This window comes from Arachis hypogaea, chromosome 1 (genome assembly GCF_003086295.3).
Source record: "Arachis hypogaea cultivar Tifrunner chromosome 1, arahy.Tifrunner.gnm2.J5K5, whole genome shotgun sequence".
In the NCBI taxonomy this organism is placed as follows: domain Eukaryota; kingdom Viridiplantae; phylum Streptophyta; class Magnoliopsida; order Fabales; family Fabaceae; genus Arachis; species Arachis hypogaea.
The window spans coordinates 14,768,989-14,784,874 of NC_092036.1; the positions used below are offsets into that span (position 1 = coordinate 14,768,989).

At 40.9% G+C, this 15,886-nt stretch overlaps 1 non-coding gene across 1 annotated transcript; it reads right to left on the reverse strand.

Annotated features, from left to right (window-relative positions):
* Positions 1–7,218: 7,218 nt before the first annotated feature.
* LOC112712253 (small nucleolar RNA R71) lies at positions 7,219–7,326 on the reverse strand. The gene has a single exon (XR_003157734.1). It is a non-coding gene; the product is annotated as a small nucleolar RNA R71 (small nucleolar RNA).
* Positions 7,327–15,886: the final 8,560 nt, after the last annotated feature.

The following is a 15,886-nucleotide window of genomic DNA, read 5'->3' on the forward strand; positions in this document are numbered from 1 at the left end:
CAGACCACACCTCAGTCTGCCACAGGGAAAACACCCTTCCGACTTGCTTATGGCATAGAAGCCATGATGCCAGTTGAAATCAACGAGCAAAGTCCAAGAGTGAGCTTCTACGATGAGGTTGGAAACATACAGGGGCACAAAGAAGAACTCGAGCTACTCCCTAAAGTCCGAGAACAAGCCCAGATAAGAGAAGCAGCATTAAAACAAAGGATGACAAATAGATATAACAAGAAAGTCATTCGAAGAAGCTTCACTCCAGACGACCTGGTCTTGATCAGAAACGACATTGGAGTTAACAAGTCTGGGGAAGGAAAGCTTGCTGCTAATTGGAAAGGACCATACAAAATTAGTGAGGTCTTATGAAAAGGCTACTACAAGGTGGCCGACTTAAATGACACCGAGTTACCTAGTTCGTGGCATGCTTGTAATATGAAAAGGTACTATAGTTAAAAGCGAACTCCATTTTCTGATGTACTCTTTTCCCGACTTCATGGTTTTTTCCCAAAGAAAGGGTTTTCCTGAAGGGGGGTTTTTAACAAGGCATCAAAGTGGAGGCTAAGGGGCAATAATTTCTAAACCCTTGGTAGCAAAAAAGTACCTTTGCAAAATAAATAAAGATCTTTTTTTACATCTCTTTGTAAATTCCATTAAGTTATTATTTATATGAAATGTGCCAACTTAAGCTCGACAAAACGTGAAAATCCCATGAACTGACCTACCAGGTCGTCAGGATAAAACGACGAGGTACAAGTTGGTGTAAAGAGGTTATGAAAGCAGATCATGATAAACTCGGAAAATTATCGACTCACAAGTCGGAAAAGCCGAGAAGAATGAAAATGCATCGCGAAAATAACCTAAGTTACAAACAATTCAATAAAGAAAATTTGAGTGAGTAAGGAATGTCAAAAAGAGATAAAAGAGAAAAGGCAGAAGCTGTGTCTAGTCTTTGAAAATCCAAAAAAAAAACAAATAAGACAAAACACAACTCGTCCAGATAAGGGGTTTTTCCAAAAGAAAAAGATCAAAAAGGTTTTACGAAAAACCTAACAGAATAAAAGTCAAAAGCATGCACACACCAAAGATATGCTAAACCCTTATCCAAAAAAGGGTATTTCTAATTTAATTTATGGCCACAAAATGCCAGAAAATGTTAGGAGCAAACCACTACAACAACAAACAAAAATACCAAATTGTTTCAAAAACAAGGGGCCCACAGGCCGGGCCCCAATAACCAAACGTCAATTGGAAAGAAGATTAGCACCACCATAAGGAAGATCACCACTACCAGAGGGAGGATCAGCAGGGAGAGACGTCGAAGCATGATAAACGAAATTTAGCATGTCGATTTAGAATTCAATGATGAATATGTTCGTGAGTATAGTCTACTCGACACTTAAACTTCGCACCAAACAATCCTACAATCTATAACCGAGAGTATTAGTCTCCCGAGTCATCCTCCCTTGGAATTGCTAGAGTGTGCATCTTATTGATTAGAAAGCCTTGTTATGATTCCTTGAAGGTTTTAGCAAAGTAGAAAACAAACAATCAATCCTTAGAAGACTTGGCTTAGGATTGGCATTAGAAATTCTATCCTTATAGTTCTTTCAATGATGACAACAATTAGGCCTTGCTTCATTTAGTTAACCCCTAGGTATAGAGGAAAGTCAAATGAGAGTAATCAACTTGAGTCACAAGTCCTAGCTTTACCTTATGGAAATCTAGCTTTAGTGTACTCCAAGTTAATTCGCAATCCCTAATTCTAAATCAACAATTGACACAACTATTCAACTTCTTCTAATGGCCCAAACCCTATGCCAAGTAAGAAACTTTTACTCCATAACTAGTGTTGGCATTTCATCAAACATTTGGTGAGCAAGAGTGAAAGTCATAGTAAAATTGAGAAGAAAGTAGAATTAAAAGTATTTCAACACAAGGAACTAACAACAATGAACAAAGAGCAACAATGGAAACAAGATTCTAAGGAAATTGATTAAATCCACAATTACAAGATTGAATCTAAGATCTATGAGAATTGAGCAATTACAAACACTAATGGAGATTGGAGAAGAAGATCTATGACATGAACAAAATGAATTGAGAATTGCAAGGGATCTCACCAAAGAGTGAATGAAAATTCAGAAATTAGATGAAGATGACCCCTAACGAGAGCTTGGAATCTCTCTCCTTCTCCACAAGTGTAACTAACTACCTTCCAAAAAATCTAGAATCTAGAAAATGAGCTAAAAGTGCTTAACCCTTGTTCCCTTGGTCTTCTTAAGCTCTTCCCGCCAGGGCACTTCCCCAAAATGGGATTCTCAACTGCCTCCACGTCCAAGTCACGTGGCTCTTAAAAAATCACATTCGAACATCGGCGCGCATGCGCAAGGTACGCGTGCGCGCCACTGAGGCATCTTGTAATGCGCGCGGAGGCGTAATGTACGCGTGCGCGCCCATGAAGATTATGGCCTAGCCGCTACGCAAGTCGGCTCGTGGCTTGACTCTTGGCTTCGACTTCTAACTGCTCGATCCACGCGGACGCGTCAAGTGCGCGCACGCGCCCATGCTGAGATTTCCAAAGTTCAATCCTCATGCTCCCTTCCTTTGCACCTATCCTCCTTCTCTCTTCCGGTCCATCCCTGCCCTATATTCTGAAACCACTTAACACACAGGTCATGGCATCGAATGGCACCAAGAGAAGATTAGAAATGTACCTAATTTAGTGCAAAATAAGCATGTTTTCATCCATGAGGCAAAATTAGGAAAGGAACACAAAGTCTTGTATTTTCATATAGAAAGCGTGTGGAATTGTTGATAAAACCCCTGAAATCAACACAAGATAAACCCTCAAAATGGGGTATATCAGAGCAGCAACAGGGGAGGACGGAGCAGGCTGTTCTTGACCTTGAGAAGGAACCCATAAGAACTCGGGAGATTTCCATCTTGTCGCTCCCCACGGGGAGGAGACTATATTATCCTTTGTCTCAGAGTCTTCAAGTTAGAATCAGTCTCAGGATGGGGAGGAGAGATAATGGCACCATCCACCACAATCTTGTTAGGATCAAGAGGAGAAAGGTCCAAGTCGGGAGCAATGACTCCGACTTGCTCCTTAAAAACCCTCTAGGCCTCCTCCGCACCCTCAGCCACTGAATCCTCCAGGTCCTGAAAAGCCTTCCGACATCCTGACAGCTCCATCTTTAAGTCAAGGTTCTGCTCAAAGAGCCTGATGTAGTTTTGCTTCGCCTTCTCCTTAAGACCCTCCGTCATGGCACACTGGCCCATCAATTTCTTCTCCCTCTCCCTAAGCCGAGTCCTCTCCTCCATCAACTTGGTGACTGATGAGCGGATAATTTGTACGCTTTTTGACATTGTTTTTAGTATGTTTTTGGTATGATCTAGTTAGTTTTTAGTATATTTTTATTAGTTTTTAGTTAAAATTCACTTTTCTGGACTTTACTATGAGTTTGTGTGTTTTTCTGTGAATTCAGGTATTTTCTGGCTGAAATTGAGGGACCTGAGCAAAAATCTGATTCAGAGACCAAAAAGGACTGCAGATGCTATTGGATTCTGACCTCTCTGCACTCGACGTGGATTTTCTGGAGCTACAGAAGCCCAATTGGCACGCTCTCAACGGCGTTGGAAAGTAGACATCCTGGGCTTTCCAACAATATATGATAGTCCATACTTTGCCCAATATTTGATGGCCCAAACCGGCGTTCAAAGTCACCCTCAGAATTCCCAGCGTTAAACGCCGGAACTGGCACAAGAATGGGAGTTAAACGCCCAAACTGGCACCAAAGCTGGCGTTTAACTCCAAGAAGAGTCTCTACACGAAAATGCTTCAATGCTCAGCCCAAGCACACACCAAGTGGGCCCAGAAGTGGATTTTTATGTCATTTACTCATCTCTGTAAACCTTAGGCTACTATTTTTCTATAAGTAGGACCTTTTACTATTGTATTATCATCTTGGTTCTTCTGGTTCTCTCTCTGGGGCCGAAACCAATGATCACTTTTGTTCTTATGTATTTTCAACGGTGGAGTTTCTACACACCATAGATTAAGGTGTGGAGCTCTGCTGTACCTCGAGTATTAATGCAATTACTATTGTTCTTCTATTCAATCCCGCTTGTTCTTGTTCTAAGATATCACTTGTTCTTCAAATTGATGAATGTGATGATCCGTGACACTCATCATCATTCTCACCTATGAACGTGTGACTGACAACCACCTCCGTTCTACCTTCGATTGGGTGAATATCTCTTGGATTCCTGATACACGATGCATGGTTGATCGCCTGACAACCGAGTGCTCGCCTGACAGACGAGCCAGCCATTCCGTGAGATCAGAGTCTTCGTGGTATAAGCTAGAACTGATGGCGGCATTCAAGAGAATCCGGAAGGTCTAACCTTGTCTGTGGTATTCTGAGTAGGATTCAATGATTGAATGACTGTGACGTGCTTCAAACTCCTGAGGGCGGGGCGTTAGTGACAGACGCAAAAGAATCACTGGATTCTATTCCGGCCTGATCGAGAACCGACAGATGGATAGCCGTGCCGTGACAGGGTGCGTTGAACATTTCCACTGAGAGGATGGGAGGTAGCCACTGACAACGGTGAAACCCTTGCTTAAGCTTGCCATGGAAAGGAGTAAGAAGGATTGGATGAAGACAGTAGGAAAGCAGAGAGACGGAAGGGAAGGCATCTTCATACGCTTATCTGAAGTTCCTACCAATGAATTACATAAGTATCTCTATCTTTATCTTTATGTTTTATTCGCATATCACCATAACCATTTGAGTTTGCCTGACTGAGATTTACAAGGTGACCATAGCTTGCTTCATACCAACAATCTCTGTGGGATCGACCCTTACTCGCGTAAGGTTTATTACTTGGACGACCCAGTACACTTGCTGGTTAGTTGTGCGAAGTTGTGTTTATGCCATGGTATTGAACACCAAGCTTTTGGTTTCATCACCGGGGATTATTTGAGTTGTGAAAAGTATTGATCACAATTTCCCGCTACCAAGTTTTTGGCGCCGTTGCCGGGGATTGTTGAGTTTGGACAACTGACGGTTCATCCTGTTGCTTAGATTAGGTATTTTTTTTTCGAAATTCTTGAAGATGAATTCTAGAGTTTCATGATGATTTGTTGAAATCTGGCTGGCTGTGAAGCCATGTCTAATTTCATTGGACCGAGGTTTCAACTTATCATCACAAGAGCTTGTTGATTTCTATCAGTCTTGCTTTTGGAGCAGTGATCTGCTAAGGCTTGGCTGGCCATTGGCCATGTCTAGTGTTTTGGACCGAAGCTTTCTTTGAAAGCTTGGCTGGCTGGGAAGCCATGTCTAATTCCTGGACCGGAGTCTTAGACTAGTATTGCACTGATTCCTGGAATTCTCATTAAGAATTTTGATATCTTTTTCCCCTTAATTTTCGAAAAATCCAAAAAAATTACAAAATCATAAAAACCAAAAATATTTTGTGTTTCTTGTTGAGTCTAGTGTCTCATGTTAAGTTTGGTGTCAATTGCATGTTTCTGTTCTTTTTGCATTCATGCATGTGTCTTCATTAATCTTCAAGTTGTTCTTGATGGTTATATTGCTCTGATCTTTGAATTCTCTTGACTTGAGTGTTTTGTTGTTTCTCATGTGCATTCTCATTCTGTTAGTGTCAGTAGTATACAAACTGCTAAGTTTGGTGTCTGCATGCATTGTTTATTTGATTTCAGTTGCATTTTGATTATTCCTCATTATTAAAAATCCAAAAATATTTTTAATTTGTGTCTTTTCAAGTCAATAATACAAAGAATTGAAGATTCAGAACATTCAGCAGAGGAATTGCACAGAAAAAGCTGGGCGTTCAAAACGCCCAGTGAAGAAGGACAGACTGGCGTTTAAACGCCAGCCAGGGTACCTGGTTGGGCGTTTAACGCCCAAAAGGGTATAGTTTTGGGCGTTAAACGCCAAAATGTGCACCATTCTGGGCGTTTAACGCCAGGATGGCACAAGAGGGAAGATTTTGTTTTCAATGCAGATTTTTTTTTAGTTTTCAAACTTTTTCAAAATCAAATCTTTTTCAAATCATATCTTTTCAATCATATGTTTTTAAAATCAATTTCTTTCCATTTTCAAAGATACTTGCTATCAATTAATGATTTGATTCAACATCTCAAGTATGTTGCCTTTTCTGTTGAGAAAGGTTTAATGTCTGGATCATATCTTTTCTTGTTAGCCAAGTTTTTAATTTTCAAAATCAAATCTTTTTAAATTGTTTTTCAAATCATATCTTCTCAATCACACCTTTTTAAAACTAATCATATCTTCTTAACCACATCTTCTTCAAAATAGCTTTCAATCAAATCTTTTTGATTTTTAATTTCAAAATCTTTTTCAAAAATCACTTGAATTCTTTTCCACTTTCATTTTCGAAAATTCTTAAAGTTTTTCAAAAATGTTTTCAAATTCTTTTACTTAATTTTCGAAAATTACTTCCCTTCTTCTCACATCCTTCTATTTATGGACTAACACTATTCCTTAATGCAAAATTCGAACTCCATCTTCTTTGATAAGTTCGAATTTTCTACTTCTGCCTTCTATTTTTCTTTTCCTCTGACTCCTCAAGGAATCTCTATACTGTGACATAGAGGATTCCACATTTTCTTGTTCTCTTCTCTTTCATATGAGCAGGAGCAAAGACAAAAGCATTCTTGTTGAGGCTGATCCTAAACCTGAAAGGACCTTGAAGAGAAAGCTAAGAGAAGCCAAAGCACGACTCTCTGTAGAGGACCTAACAGAAATATTCAAAGAAGAAGAACACATGGCAGCCGAAAACAACAACAATGCCAACAATGCAAGGAAGGTGCTGGGTGACTTTACTGCACCTACTCCCGACTTCTATGGGAGAAGCATCTCTATCCCTGCCATTGGAGCAAACAACTTTGAGCTTAAGCCTCAATTAGTTTCTCTAATGCAACAGAATTGCAAGTTCCATGGACTTCCATTGGAAGATCCTCATCAGTTTTTAGCTGAGTTCTTGCAAATCTGTGACACTGACAAGACTAATGGGGTTGACCCTGAGGTCTACAGACTTATGCTATTCCCTTTTGCTGTAAGAGACAGAGCTAGGACATGGTTGGACTCACAACCTAAAGAAAGCCTGGACTCTTGGGAAAAGTTAGTCAATGCCTTCTTGGCAAAGTTCTTTCCACCTCAAAAATTGAGTAAGCTTAGAGTGGAAGTCCAAACCTTCAGACAGAAGGAAGGAGAATCCCTCTATGAAGCTTGGGAAAGATACAAACAATTAATCAGAAAGTGTCCCTCTGATATGCTTTCTGAATGGAGCATCATAGGTATTTTCTATGATGGTCTGTCTGAACTGTCCAAGATATCTTTGGATAGCTCTGCTGGAGGATCTCTTCATCTGAAGAAGACGCCTACAGAAGCTCAAGAGCTTATTGAAATGGTTGCAAATAACCAATTCATGTACACTTCTGAAAGGAATCCTGTGAACAATGGGACTAATCAGAAGAAAGGAGTTCTTGAGATTGACACTCTGAATGCCATATTGGCTCAGAACAAAATATTGACTCAACAAGTCAATATGATTTCTCAAAGTCTGTCTGGAATGCAAAATGCACCAAGCAGTACTAAGGAAGCTTCATCTGAGGAAGAAGCTTATGATCCTGAGAACCCTTCAATGGAAGAGGTGAATTACATGGGAGAACCCTATGGAAACACCTATAATCCTTCATGGAGAAATCATCCTAATTTCTCATGGAAGGATCAACAGAGACCTCAACAAGGTTTCAACAACAGTAATAGTGGAAGAAACAGGTTTAGCAATAGCAAGCCTTTTCCATCATCTTCTCAGCAACAGACAGAGAGTTCTAAGCAGAATAACTCTGACTTAGCAACCATGGTCTCTGATCTAATCAAAACCACTCAAAGTTTCATGACTGAAACAAGGTCCTCCATTAGAAACTTGGAGGCACAAGTGGGTCAGCTGAGCAAGAAAATTACTGAACTCCCTCCTAGTACTCTCCCAAGCAATACAGAAGAAAATCCAAAAGGAGAGTGCAAGGCCATCAACATGGCCGAATTTTGGGAGGAAGGAGAAACAGTGAACGCCACTGAGGAAGACCTCAATGGACGTCCACTGGCTTCCAATGAGTTCCCCAATGAGGAACCATGGGAATCTGAGGCTCAAAATGAGACCATAGAGATTCCATTGGACTTACTTCTGCCATTCATGAGCTCTGATGAGTATTCTTCCTCTGAAGAGGATGAGTATGTCACTGAAGAGCAAGTTGCTAAATACCTTGGAGCAATCATGAAGTTGAATGACAAGTTATTTGGAAATGAGACTTGGGAGGATGAAACCCTTTTGCTCACCAAAGAACTGGATGACCTGTCTAGGCAGAAACTGCCTCAAAAGAGACAGGGCCCTGGGAAGTTTTCAATACCTTGTACCATAGGCACCATGACCTTCAAGAAGGCCTTGTGTGACTTAGGGTCAAGTGTAAACCTCATGCCTCTCTCTGTAATGGAGAAGCTAGGGATCTTTGAGGTGCAAGCTGCAAAAATCTCACTAGAGATGGCAGACAACTCAAGAAAACAAGCCTATGGACTTGTAAAGGATGTTCTGGTAAAAGTTGAAGACCATTACATCCCTACTAATTTTATAGTCCTAGAGACTGGGAAGTGCATGGATGAATCCATCATCCTTGGCAGACCCTTCCTAGCCACAGCAAAGGCTGTGATTGATGTTGATAGAGGAGAGTTGATCATTCAAGTGAATGAAGAATCCTTGGTGTTTAAGGCCCAAGGATATCCCTCTGTCACCATAGAGAGGAAGCATGAAGAGCTTCTCTCAAAACAGAGCCAAACAGAGCCCCCACAGTCAAATTCCAAGTTTGGTGTTGGGAGGCCACAACCAAATTCTAAGTTTGGTGTTGAACCCCCACATTCAAACTCTAAGTTTGGTGTTGGGAGGTTCCAACATTGCTCTGAGTATCTGTGAGGCTCCATGAGAGTCCTCTGTCAAGCTACTGACATTAAAGAAGCGCTTGTTGGGAGGCAACCCAATGTTATATTTTATATATTTTTTTCTTTGTTATTTTATATTTTTTGTAGGTTGATGATCATGAGAAGTCACAAAATCAATGAAAAAAGCAAAAACAGAATGAAAAGCAGAAAGAAAAACAGCACACCCTGGAGGATAGCATGCTCGCGTTTAAACGCCAGTGAGGCTAGCTGTTGGGCGTTTAACGCCCCGTCTGGCACCATTCTGGGCGTTTAACGCCAGAAAGGGGCACTAGACTGGCGTTAAACGCCAGAAAAGGGCAAGAAGCTGGCGTTAAACGCCAGAAATGGGCACCAGCCCGGCGTTTAACGCCAGAATTGGCTAAAAACGCAATTTTGCTTGCCATTTGGTGCAGGAATGTCTTTTCCTTGACACCTCAGGATCTGTGGACCCCACAGGATCCCCACCTACCCTACCACTCTCTCTCTTCTTCACCCATTCACCAATCACCTCACCACCTCTTCCCCAAAAACCCTTCACCTATCAAATCCCATCTTTCTCTTCACCACTCACATCCATCCTTCATAAAACCCCACCTACCTCACCATTCAAATTCAAACCACTTTCCCACCCAAACCCACCCTCACTTGGCCGAACATCACCCTTCCCCCTCTCCTATATAAACCCTCCTTCACTCCTTCAGTTTCACACAACCTAAACACCACTTCTCCCCCTTTTGGCCGAACACAAAGCCATTCCCTTCTTCCTCATTTCTTCTTCTTCTACTCTCTTCTTTCTTCTTTTGCTCGAGGACGAGCAAACATTTTAAGTTTGGTGTGGTAAAAGCATTGCTTTTTGTTTTTCCATAACCATTTATGGCATCCAAGGCCGGAGAAACCTCTAGAAAGAGGAAACGGAAGGCAAAAGCTTCCACCTCCGAGTCATGGGAGATGGAAAGATTCATCTCAAGGGTGCATCAAGACCACTTCTATGAAGTTGTGGCCTTGAAGAAGGTGATCCCCGAGGTCCCTTTTTCACTCAAAAAGGGTGAATATCCGGAGATCCGACATGAGATCCGAAGAAGAGGTTGGGAAGTTCTTACCAACCCCATTCAACAAGTCGGAATCTTAATGGTTCAAGAGTTCTATGCCAATGCATGGATCACCAAGAACCATGATCAAAGTGTGAACCCGGATCCAAAGAATTATCTTACTATGGTTCGGGGGAAATACTTGGATTTTAGTCCGGAAAGTGTAAGGTTGGCATTCAATTTGCCCATGATGCAAGGAGATGAACATCCTTACACTAGAAGGGTCAACTTTGATCAAAGGTTGGACCAAGTCCTCACAGTCATATGTGAAGAGGGCGCCCAATGGAAGAGAGATTCAAGAGGAAAGCCGGTTCAATTGAGAAGGCATGACCTCAAACCCGTGGCTAGGGGATGGTTGGAGTTTATCCAACGCTCAATCATTCCCACTAGCAACCGGTCCGAAGTTACCATAGACCGGGCTATCATGATTCATAGCATCATGATTGGAGAAGAAATAGAAGTTCATGAGGTTATAGCTCAAGAACTTTATAAGGTGGCGGACAAGTCTTCTACCTTGGCAAGGTTAGCCTTTCCTCATCTCATTTGTCACCTCTGTTATTCAGTTGGAGTTGACATAGAGGGAGACATCCCTATTGATGAGGACAAGCCCATCACTAAGAAGAGGATGGAGCACACAAGAGACCCCACTCATCATGAGATCCCTGAGATTCCTCAAGGGATGCACTCTCCTCCACAAAACTATTGGGAGCAACTAAACACCTCCCTAGGAGAATTGAGTTCCAACATGGGACAACTAAGGGTGGAGCACCAAGAACACTCCATCATCCTCCATGAAATTAGAGAAGATCAAAGAATCATGAGAGAGGAGCAACAAAGACAAGGAAGAGACATTGAGGAGCTCAAGCACTCCATAGGATCTTCAAGAGGAAGAAGGAGCCGCCATCACTAAGGTGGACCCGTTCTTTAATTTCCTTGTTCTTTATTTTTCTGTTTTTTCGAATTTTGGTGCTTATGTTTATCTATGTTTGTGTCTTGTGATCATTAGTGTCTTAGTGTCCATGCCTTAAAGTTATGAATGTCCTATGAATCCATCACCTCTCTTAAATAAAAATGTTCTTAATTGAAAAAGAGAAGAATTGCATGAATTTTGAATTTTATAACAGTTTAATTATTTTGATGTGGTGGCAATATTTTTGTTCTCTGAATGTATGCTTGAACAGTGCATATGCCTTTTGAATTTGTGGTTCATGAATGTTGGCTCTTGAAAGAATGATGAAAAAGGAGACATGTTACTGAGGATCTGAAAAATCATAAAAATGATTCTTGAAGCAAGAAAAAGTAGTGATTTAAAAAAAAAGAGAGAGAAAAGAAAAAAATAAAGTTGTGATCCAAGGCAAAAAAAAGTGTGCTTAAGAACCCTGGACACCTCTAATTGGGGACTCTAGCAAAGCTGAGTCACAATCTGAAAAGGTTCACCCAATTATGTGTCTGTGGCATGTATGTATCCGGTGGTAATACTGGAAGACAGAGTGCTTTGGGCCACGGCCAAGACTCAATAAATAGCTATGTTCAAGAATCATCATACTTAACTAGGAGAATCAATAACACTATCTAGATTCTGAGTTCCTAAAGAAGCCAATCATTCTGAATTTCAAAGGATAGAGTGAGATGTCAAAACTATTCAGAGGCAAAAAGCTAAAGCCCCGCTCATCTAATTAATACTGATCTTCATAGATGTTTTTGGAATTCATTGCATATTCTCTTCTTTTTATCTTATTTTATTTTCAGTTGCTTGAGGACAAGCAACAAATTAAGTTTGGTGTTGTGATGAGCGGATAATTTGTACGCTTTTTGGCATTGTTTTTAGTATGTTTTTGGTATGATCTAGTTAGTTTTTAGTATATTTTTATTAGTTTTTAGTTAAAATTCACTTTTCTGGACTTTACTATGAGTTTGTGTGTTTTTCTGTGATTTTAGGTATTTTCTGGCTGAAATTGAGGGACCTGAGCAAAAATCTGATTCAGAGACCAAAAAGGAATGCAGATGCTGTTAGATTCTGACCTCCCTGCACTCGAAGTGGATTTTCTGGAGCTACAGAAGCCCAATTGGCGCGCTCTCAACGGAGTTGGAAAGTAGACATCCTGGGCTTTCCAGAAATATATGATAGTCCATACTTTGCCCAAGATTTGATGGCCCAAACCGGCGTTCAAAGTCACCCTCAGAATTCCCAGCGTTAAACGCCGGAACTGGCACAAGAATGGGAGTTAAACGCCCAAACTGGCACCAAAGCTGGCGTTTAACTCCAAGAAGAGTCTCTACACGAAAATGCTTCAATGCTCAGCCCAAGCACACACCAAGTGGGCCCGGAAGTGAATTTTTATGTCATTTACTCATCTCTGTAAACCTTAGGCTACTAGTTTTCTATAAGTAGGACCTTTTACTATTGTATCATCATCTTGGTTCTTCTGGTTCCCTCTCTGGGGCCGAAACCAATGATCACTTTTGTTCTTATGTATTTTCAACGGTGGAGTTTTTACACACCATAGATTAAGGTGTGGAGCTCTGCTGTACCTCGAGTATTAATGCAATTACTATTGTTCTTCTATTCAATCCCGCTTGTTCTTGTTCTAAGATATCACTTGTTCTTCAACTTGATGAATGTGATGATCCGTGACACTCATCATCATTCTCACCTATGAACGTGTGACTGACAACCACCTCCGTTCTACCTTCGATTGGGTGAATATCTCTTGGATTCCTGATACACGATGCATGGTTGATCGCCTGACAACCGAGTGCTCGCCTGACAAACGAGCCAGCCATTCCGTGAGATCAGAGTCTTCGTGGTATAGGCTAGAACTGATGGCGGCATTCAAGAGAATCCGGAAGGTCTAACCTTGTCTGTGGTATTCTGAGTAGGATTCAATGATTGAATGACTGTGACGTGCTTCAAACTCCTGAGGGCGGGGCGTTAGTGACAGACGCAAAAGAATCACTGGATTCTATTCCGGCCTGATCGAGAACCGACAGATGGATAGCCGTGCCGTGACAGGGTGCGTTGAACATTTCCACTGAGAGGATGGGAGGTAGCCACTGACAACGGTGAAACCCTTGCTTAAGCTTGCCATGGAAAGGAGTAAGAAGGATTGGATGAAGACAGTAGGAAAGCAGAGAGACGGAAGGGAAGGCATCTTCATACGCTTATCTGAAGTTCCTACCAATGAATTACATAAGTATCTCTATCTTTATCTTTATGTTTTATTCGCATATCACCATACCCATTTGAGTTTGCCTGACTGAGATTTACAAGGTGACCATAGCTTGCTTCATACCAACAATCTCTGTGGGATCGACCCTTACTCGCATAAGGTTTATTACTTGGACGACCCAGTACACTTGCTGGTTAGTTGTGCGAAGTTGTGTTTATGCCATGGTATTGAACACCAAGCTTTTGGTTTCATCACCGGGGATTATTTGAGTTGTGAAAAGTATTGATCACAATTTCGCGCTACCAGTGACCTCTCCCTTCAGTATTTTCTCCTCCTCTTGATAAAGGAAGATCCTCCCCTCTAGCTCCTCAACCTTTTGGGTAGAACCCAAAGAGCTAAGGGGAGTCTTCTCCAAAATGTAACACCCTAATTAGCCCAAGCCTTACCTCGCGACATAAAGCAAAGGTTAATCAAAGGTTATGACAGTTCTAAACTTATACATATATTATATATAGAAGGAATTGATAATATCTAGAGGCCTGATGGAGAATATAGCTCAAAAACCCGATTTGAAAAGTGCAAAACATACTAGTGAAGATTCTAGCTTAAAGCACAAGAAACAGGTATCGAGTAACAAAACATCATAGTATAATAGTATAATATCATAAGACGATAGCCACAACTTGCAGAGTTTAAGCCGGCTAGCCATATACAGACCATGTATGAAACCAGACGGTAAAAGAGCTTATACAAGTTTTGTTCTCTCAAAACAAGCCTCTAGACCAAAGTAAAATACAAAAGTGAGAGACATATATATATATATATATATATATATATATATATATATATATATATATATATATATATATATATATATGAAAAATCAAAAGACTCCAAAAGATAATCCAGATCTTCCGCTCCTGTCACCAATCAGACAACTCACCGAGGTGGGTTGCGACCTGCATATGAAAAACACAACAGAATATGGTATGAGAACCGGATATTCTCAGTATGGTAACAGTTCCCAGTAATGTAGGATATAAAACCCCGGGACGCTAAAGCCAATCCTAGACTCCATATCCATCACAAGATTCAAGCTTAAGGTATTCTAAAACAAACAGCATAATATGTAATACCTTAATACAATTTAAGTCGTAGTACCATAAAAGGGTAATCTATCTTAGGAAATTTCTACTCTAATCAAATACCGCTGTCCCACAGCCTTCACCAACTGATCCGCCATGCGATCCCATCACCACCGCCTTCCGAACCTCCTCAACTCCAGTAAAGCACAAGTATATACAATACAAGTAAAACACAAGTAGATGCATATACAACAATTAATACAAGTAGCAATTATACATGTTTAATAGATAGGGAAAACAATATCAAGTTGGCAAAGCATACAAGCAGGTAGAAAATGCATATGATGAATGCCTGCCCTACTGGCTGTGATATCACATTGTCGGTTCAACTGCCAACCCGATACATCCCCATGGAGATATTGCCCTTCGAAATCATGGTGTGGGAACCCCTGAGATATAGTGCTCGGATCACTATCCAGGGTTTTGCGCCTGTACGCTCTGATGATCCGAAGGGATGTGAGTGGGATCTCTTGCCTCCGTCCTCACATCTAAGCACAAGCGGAATTAACCACCATCCTTACGCCACCGCTGCTACCTCGACAGGCGGGATTAACCACCGTCCCTGCCGGGCGCATAACGTCTCATAACCTCAGTATAAAACAGTAGTACAGTGGTTTTCAAAAATATTTTTAGTACAAAATGGATCCATCACTTTATTCAGAGTCCTCAACTCTTTTCAACCACTATTCCTTTACATTTCAGTTCCTTGATCTCGCATCTCACTCATCTACCATCCATCACACATCATTAAACCTTCCCCAGTACAACAGGAATCTAGCACTCTGTTTGCTAACTTTTTCCAAATAATAGTGCCTAAAACTCTTAACCCATTTCCCATGTTTGAACACCCAAAAATATGACCAAAAGACTTTAAAAGGTGTTATAGAAGGTTACAACCTCGTCGGAAAGGTGAAATAATTGAAAACAAAGCAAAATTTGAGAAACAAAGTGTGTGCGTCCACACAGGGGTGTGCGTGCGCAAGCCCAGGAAATTTTTAAAAGTGTGCATACGTACGCCCTGTACGCACAGGTGTCAAAACATAAAAGGGTCTGTCCACTTGCACAACCTGTCGAGCGCCCCCAACAGACTGGCATCCCCATCATGTGTGTGTGCACAGGTCTGTGCGTACGCACAGGTTACAATTTTTCCTTTGGTGTGCGTGCGCACAAACTGCCTACCTCTGCGTGTGCAGACGCACATATAAGAAAGCTCAGAATTCTGTAACTTTGCAGAATTTCTAGTTTTCAATACCAATTTTTGAATGATCATAACTTTCTCTACAAAATTCCAAATTTCACAATCTTTATACCGATTTGAAGTCTTTTCAAAGATCTTTAATTCTAAATAAATTTCAACCAATTTTGAAATTTGAGACAAAAGTTATGATCAAACAAAGTTTACCAAAACTCCACTTTTACCCAAAAAATCACAACTTTTACAATTTCTTTGCAAAACACAACCA